Source organism: Fukomys damarensis, unplaced genomic scaffold (assembly GCF_012274545.1).
Source record: "Fukomys damarensis isolate Sample0158 unplaced genomic scaffold, DMR_v1.0_HiC HiC_scaffold_36, whole genome shotgun sequence".
NCBI classification, from domain to species: Eukaryota; Metazoa; Chordata; class Mammalia; order Rodentia; family Bathyergidae; genus Fukomys; species Fukomys damarensis.
Window position 1 is genome coordinate 18,166,507 of NW_022900948.1, and position 11,291 is coordinate 18,177,797.

An 11,291-nucleotide genomic window follows, 5' to 3' on the forward strand; every position below is an offset into this window, starting at 1 on the left:
CTTCACCAAAATTTAATTAAATAAGAAATAAAAAAGAAATGATATCTATTCATTTATAATTTACCTTATTGCAGAATGGATTAAAGGTGATTACCAAATTACATACAGTGCAAGAAATCTTACAAAAAAGCAAGAAAAAGATTAAAAATAAAGGGAACAGGGAAAAATCAACCAGGGCTGAAGGAAAGATTCACATTAAAATAATTTGAAATCTTTTATATTAGCTAAATTTGACTTAGTGTTTCTAGTAGCTATTGCAAAGAATGTTCATAAGGTTTTTGTTTGTTTGTTTTAGTCTAGTTAGAGGAGTACAAAATTCTAGGCTTTTGAAGCCTGAGGATTGAGGATTTCAATCATCTGCTAACCTAAAGTATTTCCTGACAGTGACCTAACTGAAAGCTGAATTAGATATTTTGTCAGGAGGAACCAAAGTGCATCTGAGACTTCTCTGCTCTAACAACTTCAGTGGCTCTCCATACATCAGCCAAACTTCCTGATTTCATATTTGAAACCATCCTAATAGCCAAACTAAGGTAAGCTCCTTGAAGGCAGATGGCATTTCTTATTCAATCTTGTATTATCAGCATTATCACAAGGAGCAATACAGTCAGTGGCAACAAACACTTAAAAGCAATTCTGTTACGTAGAAGGGTTCTCAGTCGGCCAAGAAAGTTGACAGGAACCTCTCCAGTTTTCCTCTCTCTATAATGCCTTTCTCTGCCAGCTTTACCTGTTGAATGGCAATTTCTTCAGTGTTAATAGCAACAACAGCAATAACATCTCCATCACTAGTAATAGCTACAATAATATCACTTCGCATTTCTTTAATGTTTTCAAGCACACGAAGTACAGACACACAAATTTTGCTCTTAAAACTCACTCTGTAGTGTATTCAGGGTAGGATTATAGTCTTCAACATAGAAACCAAGTCTTGTATTAGGTCACATCCTTGTTAAATGGAGGTACCAAGTTTTGTTTTTTGGTTTTTTTCTCCTCTTCAAATCTTTGTGGAATTCAGTTTGTACATCTCTTATTACAAAAGTGACTCTACATTTTCTATAGTGTGAAACACTTTCTTATGATAAATTCTTTTTTTTTTTACAGTCTCACCACAACTTCATTGGAGGGGAAAAGTATATCCTCTCCTTACTTTGAAGCACCTGATGTTTTCTCCCTATTCTCTAAAAATATTTTTAAAATGAGAGCCATTCAATAGTTTAACTCACCCATTACTACCACCACTCTCATTTTATCATCTTCCAAAAATAGAAACTAAGATATTTAAGGTCTGTGTGTTCTGGCAGGTGTCAAGCTAGCTTTTTAAAAAATAGATAACACTGTCTTCATTTTCTCTCTTCTTTGCCCTTAGATTGTTAAATTTGACATACATATCTCAATCAGGTGAAATCTGGAAATAAAATATGTATTTTTCCTCTCTGTGGACACTAATAATCAAAGAAAAAAGACTGGTGATGCTGAGGAGGGACTGACATCCTTTATGGAACTTGCTGCAGTAATTGATTTAAGGACAGAGTCTGGCTGGAGTGTACCAGGTGAATCAAGGATGTGTTGACAAGAGCTACCCATTAGGGGAATTTCTGATGAAGACATCACCAAGTAGGAAAAAAGATTCCAGTGAGATTTTTTTTTCTTTTTTTAAGGAGGCTCCTCATTCCTTATCTTGGCTTGGAGTGACAGCTGCCAGCCAGAAGACTGGAGGAACAGAATAAAAATGGAGGCCACTACCAGAAATTGCCTGACTCTGAGAACTAGAAACCCCCCTGTGCCAAAATGCATCATTATACACATCTAGGAACACCAAGTGCATGGTGCCTTTGGAGCTATGTGACATGGGGTCTTATCTGTGGTGTCTGGCTCTGACTTCCTTTTCTACTGTGTCAGTGCCAAAGAGGGTATCTGTTTCATTCTATTTTTGGCTGCTAATAACACAGCATTCTTGGTAAGTTATAACAAAAACATATTTATTTTGAATCATAGTTCCTGGTCTAAAGTCAAGGACCACATCTAGTGATGGCCTTCTGCTGACAGAGACCCAAGGGAGCACAGAGCATTGCGTGGCAAGAAATAGTACATGTGTCTGTGTGTGTCTTTCACTCTCCTTATAAAGCTGTGGATATTCAGTCATGCGGGGGGTGGCTCTACTCTAATGACCATGTGTAATCACCTCCCAAAGTCTTATCTCTGAACACCATTAAGATTAAGGTTCCACCTCTTAATACTTCACAGTGAGAAATATTTCAGCATACGTTCTTGGAGAAGACAAACCATCACAATAATAAGGAAACAAGTTTTCCCCACTGTTTTGATGATTTAGTGATACACATTTTGATTTCAGTTCATTTTGTGGCTTCTTCTTACTTTATGTTAAAGAAGTTACACCAATTGAGTGATTCCTCTCCCAGTGTAACTCAAGCTCCTTGTAGCAAAAAAAGATTGATTCCATCAAGATTGTGTTGCCTCCATTTTTAAAACTAGATTTTCCTAGAAAATAAAATATATTTTGAGAAAAATATTCTATTGTTCTAAATTGAAAAGAAAAAAAAACAAGAAATTCTTCTAAATCATATATGGTACCTGTAATTATTCCCTTTTCCTAGCTGCCTTTTAGAACTGTAGTTCTCAAAATAATGTGCTTCAGAATTACCTAGAAAACATTTCCATTGTTGTTGTTTGAGACAGGGTCTCACTATATAGTTTAGGCTGGCCTTGAATTATGTAGTCTAGCCTAGCTTTGAACTCACAGCAATCCTCCTGCCTGAGCCTCCCAAGTGCTGGGATTATTGGTGTGCACCTGGGTTGAAAACTTTTAAAAATATAATAATGCCTGGTGCTACAATTTAGATATGAAATGTCCTCCAAAGGCCCATGTGTTGAAAGCTTGTTCCCTATGGTGATATTACTGGGAGGTGGTGGACTCTTTCAGAGGAGGGACCTATTAGAGGTTATAGGTCCACTGAAGATGTGTCCTTAATGGGTATTTGGGAACCCTGATCTCTTCTTTTTCTGCTTTCTCTCTTGTTGATTCCTCATCATAAGGTGAGTGGTTTTGCTCGTTCATGTGCTCCCTGCCATGATGCACTGCCTTGTCACAGGCCCAGAAACAGTGGAGGCAACCCATGAGGAACTGAAACCACCAAAGCTGTGAGCCACACTAAATCTTTCCACTTTATAAACTGATTATTTTGGTATTTGCTACAATATCAGAAAACTAATATACTTTGTTTCTACTCCAAGACCAAATAAATCAGGATATTTGAAAGTGAAGCCTAGGCAATTATATCATTTAAAGTTCTCCAGATGGCCTTATTGTGCCATGGCCTTGTTCCATTTCCAGGCAACAAGGGATGAGAACCTATGCCTCAGGTAGCTTTCTAATTCTTCCTCTGATCTCAGCTTCAACGATAAACGAAACTTCAGGGAGTTTGCCCAGCTCAAGGAGCTGTTTTGAAACAGAAAAAGACACCCATGAGATCACAATGCCATGAGACAAGTGTGTCATCCAAAACAAATATTTATCAAACATCACATCCCAGGCCATGTACAAGGTATTAGGAACATAAAATAAATAAAATAAAGTTCCTGACTTCAAAAAATTTCCGCTCTGGTTAGAAAGATATGAAGGTGTCAGTCATACACAGCAAAAGGAAACAGGTACTTTGGGAACACAGGCTGCGGAAATAAGGGAAAGTTTTGAAGAGAGAAGAGAGCTGAGGTAAGTTTCAAGCAGTAGCATTTTGCTGAATGGAAATGAAACAGAAAGATTCCAAAGAAATGAACAGCTAGAGCAGTCACAGAAATAAGAAAGTGGAGGGAATATTGAGGAATTATAGGAACCTGGCCCAGAAAATGGTGATGAGGTTGGAGATTAAAATGGCAGTTTATCAATTTATTTCTATAAAACAAGCACTAAAATTGCTTTTTTGTGGGGGTGGGGGTGAGTACCAGGGATCGAACTCAGGACCATGTGCTTGTGAGGCAGGCAGCGGCACCACTGAGCTAAATCCCTGGCCCTGAAATTGCTTTTTTAAAAGGTGATAATCTGTTGAAGAAAAACTAAAGTTAATGTGTCTTTAGCTAAAGAAAATATAAATATGAGTCAAGGAAGCTTCTGCAAATCACTGAAGCCTACAGAAGGGGTCAAATATCCCCTAAGGGGTGTGACAATGGGATTGAGGACTTGCTGGGTGGTGAAAGAGGGAGGGTGGGGCTTTTTGTAGGTTTTGTTGATTTCCAATTCCTTAAATGTATTCCACTAGTTGGAGGATTAAGAGGTTTACTGGTGAGAGTGTCAGATGTCAAATGACTGAGGATAGATTCTATAATCCTGTAAAAGAGAGCTCCGGCAGCTTCTCAAACAGGAATCCAGAAATACCATATTTGGTGTCTCAGAAGCAATTATGTCCTTTGTTATACTCACTTGGTTCTTCTCTAACAATCCTGCTGCCCCTGGAAGAAATGGCAGGCTCCATGAGCTTAACTTTTGCACCATTGCACTCATGCTTTGTTTATAAGATGCTTTGTCTATTTATCCTTGCAGTTCTATTAGTTTTGGTCTCCTGTGTTTTAACACTGTTGTTGGGGGCCTATACATTAAGAGTTGTTTTGTTTTCTGGGAGAACTGAGCCCTTTGTCATTAGGTAATGTGCTCTTTGTTATCCCCAGTGATTTTCCTTGTCCTGAAGTCTGCTCTGTCTGAAATTAATATAGCAACACCAGCTTTCTTTCTTTTTTTATTTTTTCCTGGTACCTGGGATCAATGGCAAGACCTTGCACTTGTGAGGCAGCTGTGGGGCCACTAAGCTAAATGCCCACCCTCCAGCTTTGTTTTAATAGTGTTAGTATGTATTGTGAGCTGAACTGTGTCCATCACAAAAATTCCTGTGTGAAGCACTAATCCCTAGTCCCTAAAAGGTGATTATATTTAGAGAAAGGTTCTTTAAAGAGGTAATTAAATTAAAATGAGGTCATTAAGGTGGGTTTTAAGAACCATGAATAGTGTCTTTACATGAAGAGGAAAGTTGGTCACAAACATGTACAGGGAGAAGACACTGTGAAGACTTGCAGAGAAGATGGCCATCTAAAAGCCAAGGATAGAGGTTTGGAACAGGTCCTTCCCTCACAGCCTTAAGAGAAAAACAACAGTTTTAGCACCTTTAACCTCAGACTTTTAGCCTCCAGACTGTGAGAATGTAAATTTCTGTTGTTTAAGACTCCAGACTGTGGCACTTGTTATGACAACCTTAGGAAACAAATACACCAGTATCTTCTTTCTTATCCCATCTCTTTTTACCTATGTGTATCTTTATATTTAAAATGGGTTACTTATCCTTGGTGGGAGGGGGGATTAAAATGGGTTTCTTGTAGACAGCATGTAGGTGGGTCTGATTTTTTCACTTACTTTAACAATCACACTGACCAAAAAAAAAAAAAAATTGGTATATTTAAACAATTCACATTTGAAGTGGTTATGATGTAAACGATTTGATATCTATCATGTTTGCAATGTTTTCTATTTATTGCACTTGTTCTTTGCTCCCTTTCTTTTCTTTCTTCTCTGTCGTATCAATTATAATTCTTTTGGAATGCTTTTAGTAATTGCCCTAGGGTTTGCAATATACATTAATGACTAACCTAAATTCACTTTTAAATAACACTATATCACAGTGCAGGTACCTTATAACAGCATATTTTAATTCTTCATCTCATCCTTTAAAACAGTATTACCATTCATTTTACTTATCTACATACTCTAATCACTCAGTACATTTTTACTATTATTGCTTTGAACAGACAGTTGGAAGGTTGAAAAGCACTGGAGCAAAAAGACAAATACAACTACTGTAATAAAATGCAGATGTGACCCCCCCCAAAGTTTACTGTATAAGGTAGCCATCTGGAGGAAAGTGGCATTACATCTAGAAATTTCTTAAGTATTAGCTAAGGAAACATTTGGGATGGATGTGGAAAGAGGGAGCTAGGAGCAATTGGTTCAGAATATTCCAGGCTAAGCCGAGGGAAAAGGTTAGGGTAAACAATATTGAGAAATTTTAGTTTGAGTAGAACAAAGAAGTTATAAAAGTGAATAATGGGAGAGAAGGTGAGAAAGCAGGGTTGGTTCTGTGTGGTATTTCTATTGATCGGCAAATCTGCACATCTATCATGTAGCACTAATTGATATTCACAATAATAATACAGGTATCACAAAATTCAAGGTACCTTATAAATTGCTAAAGTTTAAATGACATATGATATTTTAATGCTAGGAATGTTTAGTGTGTTCTAGGTGCATATGTGCTGTGAAGTTATATCATTGAGTTGGGATGCTAAACTACTCTTGAAAAACTTTTAAATCGTCTGTAAGATCCATTAAGTATGGCTTATAAATACTACCTTACATCATAACTTCTAGGCAGTTTTGTGAATTGCTAAACTAGCTAATCTAAAGTACAAAAAGTAGGGTGGGGGAGAGTGGGGTATTTATAAGCAGATGTTGGTATTTAATCTATTCCACATGTAAAATGATTACAAAATTCCTATATGGTGAGTGGAAGATGAGTGGGAATCCTAAGTATTCTTGTTGACTTGTAGTGTTTATGCCTAGTTTAAAATTGGTCTCTGCAACCTTAATATACGTGAGCAGATTGTTTGGTGATGGAGTGTGTGTGTATGTGTGTTCATACGTGATGCCAGGAAATAGTAAAGCAGATAGTAAAGCGTGTTAAGTACCAAAATCAATGAATACATTACATCTCAGTTTAAAATGCTATCATTCTATAGTAGAAACAAATACAATTTTGTGTGTATATTAGTTTAAACTCTCTTGATTGAAAGCACTAGAAGTTAGCCAGGCTGGGTGGTGCAGGCCTGTAATCTCAGCACTCTGGGAGGCTGAGGCAAGATGATTGCAAGTTCAAGCCCAGCCTTGGCAATTTAGTAATTCAGTAAGACTCTCGGTTGTGACTTGTGTCTAGATGTCCCCCTAAAGCCTCATGCAGTCTTTTTCAGGGGTGACTGGGTCTAGAGTGTGTGATTAGTTCTGGGATTAAGGCTGTGTGATTACTAAATTAGTCCACTGATTGATTTGGCACTGCCCTAATCCTAGTATCTAGATAAAGTATAAAAGGGGTAGAAGAAAGCTGCGAACATCCCTCATTGCTTTTGCTATCTTGTGGATGCCATGAACTGTTTCTTCTTTGTGATGCTGCTCTACCATGTGCCACTCTGCTTTGGAGCCAGCCTAGTACGGACTGAATCCCCTCCAAATGTGGGCCAAATAAAACCTTTCCCCCTTTAACTTTGGGTGTTGTGTATTTTGTCTCAGCAATGAGAGAAAAGTGACTAAAACACTGTCTCAATAAATAAATAAATAAATAAAAATAAAATGGTCAGTGTGAAGGCCCTCTGTTCAAACCCATTTCATGACATTTAAATTAAAATTTCAAATGGGTCCAGGGCTTTATAAAGAATAAGAATTATTGCTATCATTTCACTGGTTTCAAAGGTAGTAGAAATAAATAATAGTAAAGGCTTTGTTTGCTTTAAGTCATGAATTTCTAGCTCTTTATTTTTCTTTTTATTGAGGTAAAACTACATGAAGTACACAAATCTTAAATATACAGCTGGATGAAGCTTTACACACATAATCACACCAGATCAACACATAGAACATTTCTGGCACCCCAGCATGCTAATCTCACCCCAAAGGTAATGGCTGTTATCACTTTCCTTTTAACCTTTCACTGTCTCAATTGACAGGATAGTGGAATGACAGAATGCACAGAGAAATAGAAGACATTCAGAAATGCAGCAGGTATTTCCGTAATTCATCATAAGCAAAAGAACTTAGTGAAGCTAGTGGCTTTAAAATTTTTAACATGACATACCAAAAAACAGTATTTCTTAATATCATGACCATATACTATTTATATATATATACATAGACGTGCATATATGTATGTGTGTATATATATATACATATATATATGTCAAAATATATAGATATTTTCACTTCTCTACACTTATAATAGGATCTATGAACAAAGTGGCTTCTTATTCTCTATAGAATGAAAAACATGGTACTAGGGACTGAGAATGTTTGTGGCTCTTCTCCAAATTCATATGTTGAAATCCCAACCCCCAATGTGATGATATTAAGAAATGGGGCCTTTCAGAGGTAATTAGGACCTGTGGGCATAGTCCTTATGGGTGGAGTCATTACCCTTATAAAAAAAGACCCCAGAGAGCACTCTAGTGCTCTTTTTCTACCACAGGTGCATGAAATGAGAACCTGGCACTCTGCAACCTAGAAGAGGACCCTTACCAAAACCCACCCATACTGCACTTGATTCTAGATATCTACTCTTCAGAACTGAGAAGAATAAATTTTTGTTGTTTATACTACCTAATCTATGATATTTTGTTGTAGTAACCCAAAGTAACACATGGACACCAAGTGTTTAATTTTCAGCATCTCTCTCTTGAAGAAATCAGCTAGATGAAGCTAGCATCTCACTTCAGTCCCGAATACCTGGGAACCATATTTTATTGTTTTAGCTTGAATCAAGGCTCTGCTCCTGGACCATTATATTACGGCCTGAGTTTATGCTTAGACAAAAATGGTTTCCAGAGGCTCATAACTGTTGGCATTCAGGCCTTGAGGAGAAAAGCAGTTCCCTAAAAAAAAAGAATGGGCTGGGATGACAATTGTGCCAAATTCAGAGTTGACCTCAATCTCTCTTCTATGGTACTAGAAAAATTATTACTTAATTCATGTAGTGAATATATATTATTTAGTTAGCATGATCTACAAAATTTAGAATCTTTCCTCAAGAAGTTTAGAGTGTAATTGAAGACAAAAAGATGAGAAATTCTATTAAACATTGTAAGTACTACTAACGAGATAAGTATAGATTACTACATTATATTAGCATGTAAGGGTACATTAAACATGTACTTGAGAGGTTGAAGTAAGCTACCTAGAAATGACTTTGAAGTTGAGTCTAAAAAATAGAGTAATTTCTTTGCTCTAGAGGTGAGGGAAGAGGGGAGGGAGGAAGCAAAAATGGCATTCCAAAAGCAAAGTGTAACAGTTGCAAAATGTGAGATTTTAAAAAAGTTTTGTTATGGAAACTATAATGGGATTTTGAGGAGGATACTGATAAATGTATTATTTTTCTATATATGTGAGTCTTTGTATCCTTTATGAAATAGAAAGATAAGGTTAAAAGCATGGGTTTTGATCTTAGATAAGATTTGAGTGTTACTCCTGTTATCTACTAAGTGAAACTTTGACCTCGGGCCTCAATTTTCTAGTCTATAAAATGGGGATGACTACAGTATCTACTTATGGGATTGCCCCTGGGATTTCCTCCATTCCCTTTGTAATCCTTTTCTCTTCCTCCATTCATCATTTGGCTTCTCAATTTTCCAAAAAGGTCTTGTCTAGAAACCCAAATTATTTTTGATATTTTTGAAAGTGATCTTTCCCCCCACATTTTCAAATTGGTGGTTGTCATTTAGGAAAGGTGTTTCTCTTACCAGCTTAGTGAACTTCTTTAAATTAATTCCCATGGATTTTTCAAGAAAGCAGTCATAACACCAGAAAGGATTTGTTTTTCTATTTTCTTTCTAAATGCATACTAGTGTTTTGTTTGGCCTTACTGAGTCCTGTTAGGATCTCAGGAAAACATTGCCTTGTAGTCAGGCCTGCTCCTAACAACTTAATGGTCCAGGGAAGGAGAAAGAGAGAGAGAGATAGAGAGAGAGAGAGAGAGAGAGAGAGAGAGAGAGAGAGAGAGAGAGAGAGAGAGAAGGGAGGATAGAAGATTCACACACCATATATCTATATGTCTAAATACTTATATTATTATAAATCAAGCTAACCAATCGAAAAGTTTTATCTTCTTACATAGTATCCTAATTTATAACAAACATATAATGAGAAAGTCAGGTTCATATTTAAAATTCTTAAAATACTTCTGTTTATTGTATTTGAGGTATCTTTTTTTCAGAACTGAACACCAATACTTTTACTTCAAAAGCTGTTGTTTGTCTCTAGCATAACCCCCCCAATTTTCCCATGTGATTACCTAATACTTTAATTTTTCTCCTTAGAATGAAAATTTGATAAACATCTCATTCCTAGGGCTAACTGCTACATAAATATCAGCATTTGGTGTGCTCTAAAAGAAAATCCAAACTACTCAGTAAATTTTTAGAAACTGCTTTATTTTAGAAATTGCCTTTTCATGAACTTCTTAGGGCCAGAATGCTCTGTGGTCCACAATTGCTACCTCCACTGCCATTCCACTGGAAGAGCTTAAGAATTGAATTTCCGTACAGATGGTTTGACTATCTTATGACTTCTAAAGGCAATACTATAAGTGGATACATTCTAAGCAAGTCATATGAATATACATATTTTATAAAGAGCTACCTCTGGGAAGTTAGGTTACCAAGAGAAGAGGACCAGTGACCTGCACAAGGCTTCAAAGCGAGCCATCTGCTTGTGTTGGTGGCAGCTGGTCTAACTGGAATAACTTGAGAAGGAACTTATGAAAATCAATTGTGAGTTCCACCTCTATCATGAACAGGCTGAACTGGCCTAAGTCACTTAACACTCTTTGTTGAATTTTAAAGTCTTTACCTATAAAATCGGAATAAGAACATCTGCATCAAGCACTTCACCAGTTTCTGAAGAGAAATCACAATTTGTCTGAATTTGCGTTTCCGTGCTTGTTGCAATTAACATATGCACTCCTGTCCTGTCTGCCCTACAGGGCTTTGGAGATGAGAGGGATAAGGCACAACCTTTCTGAGCTTCATTTTCTACACATGTAAGTTCAGTTTCTACACTCGCCAGCCTAGCAATAGAATTCTAGTAAGAACAGAAGAAAATACACAGGAAAGGGCAAAATACAGGGCACTACCAATGTAAACTATTTTAAAACACACAGAGACCTAAAAACTACTTGTGCTTCTTTTCCTTCGTGGTTTTAGGGTTACAACCCCATAATGTAAATCAAGACCACTCTTTAGAGAGATGTTCACGGTCCCGAGTAGTGTCTGCTTTGGCATTCGGCACGCACACGACACACCTGGGCCGCCAGGGCTCAGGGACTCCAGGGGTGGAGAGCCCAACCCGCTAACGCCCCTGGAGACGCCCCGCCCAGACGACATCCCGCCCCTTTGATCCCGCGCCTGCGCTGTGCTCACCAACCGGCCTCGAGCGCCCCGGCTGGAGGTAAGGGGCTCGCGAGAGGCGGCTGGGG

The 11,291-nt window shown here is 37.5% G+C and overlaps 1 protein-coding gene across 1 annotated transcript in view; it reads left to right on the plus strand.

Moving 5' to 3' along the window:
- The first annotated feature begins 11,199 nt into the window (after nt 1-11,199).
- Stx17 (syntaxin 17) overlaps nt 11,200-11,291 on the plus strand; it is a 65,535-nt gene continuing 65,443 nt past the window's right edge. Inside the window, exon 1 of the mRNA XM_010614370.2 lies at nt 11,200-11,263. The gene's annotated coding sequence lies outside the window, so the exon portion shown is untranslated. The remainder of the gene's footprint in view (nt 11,264-11,291) is intronic.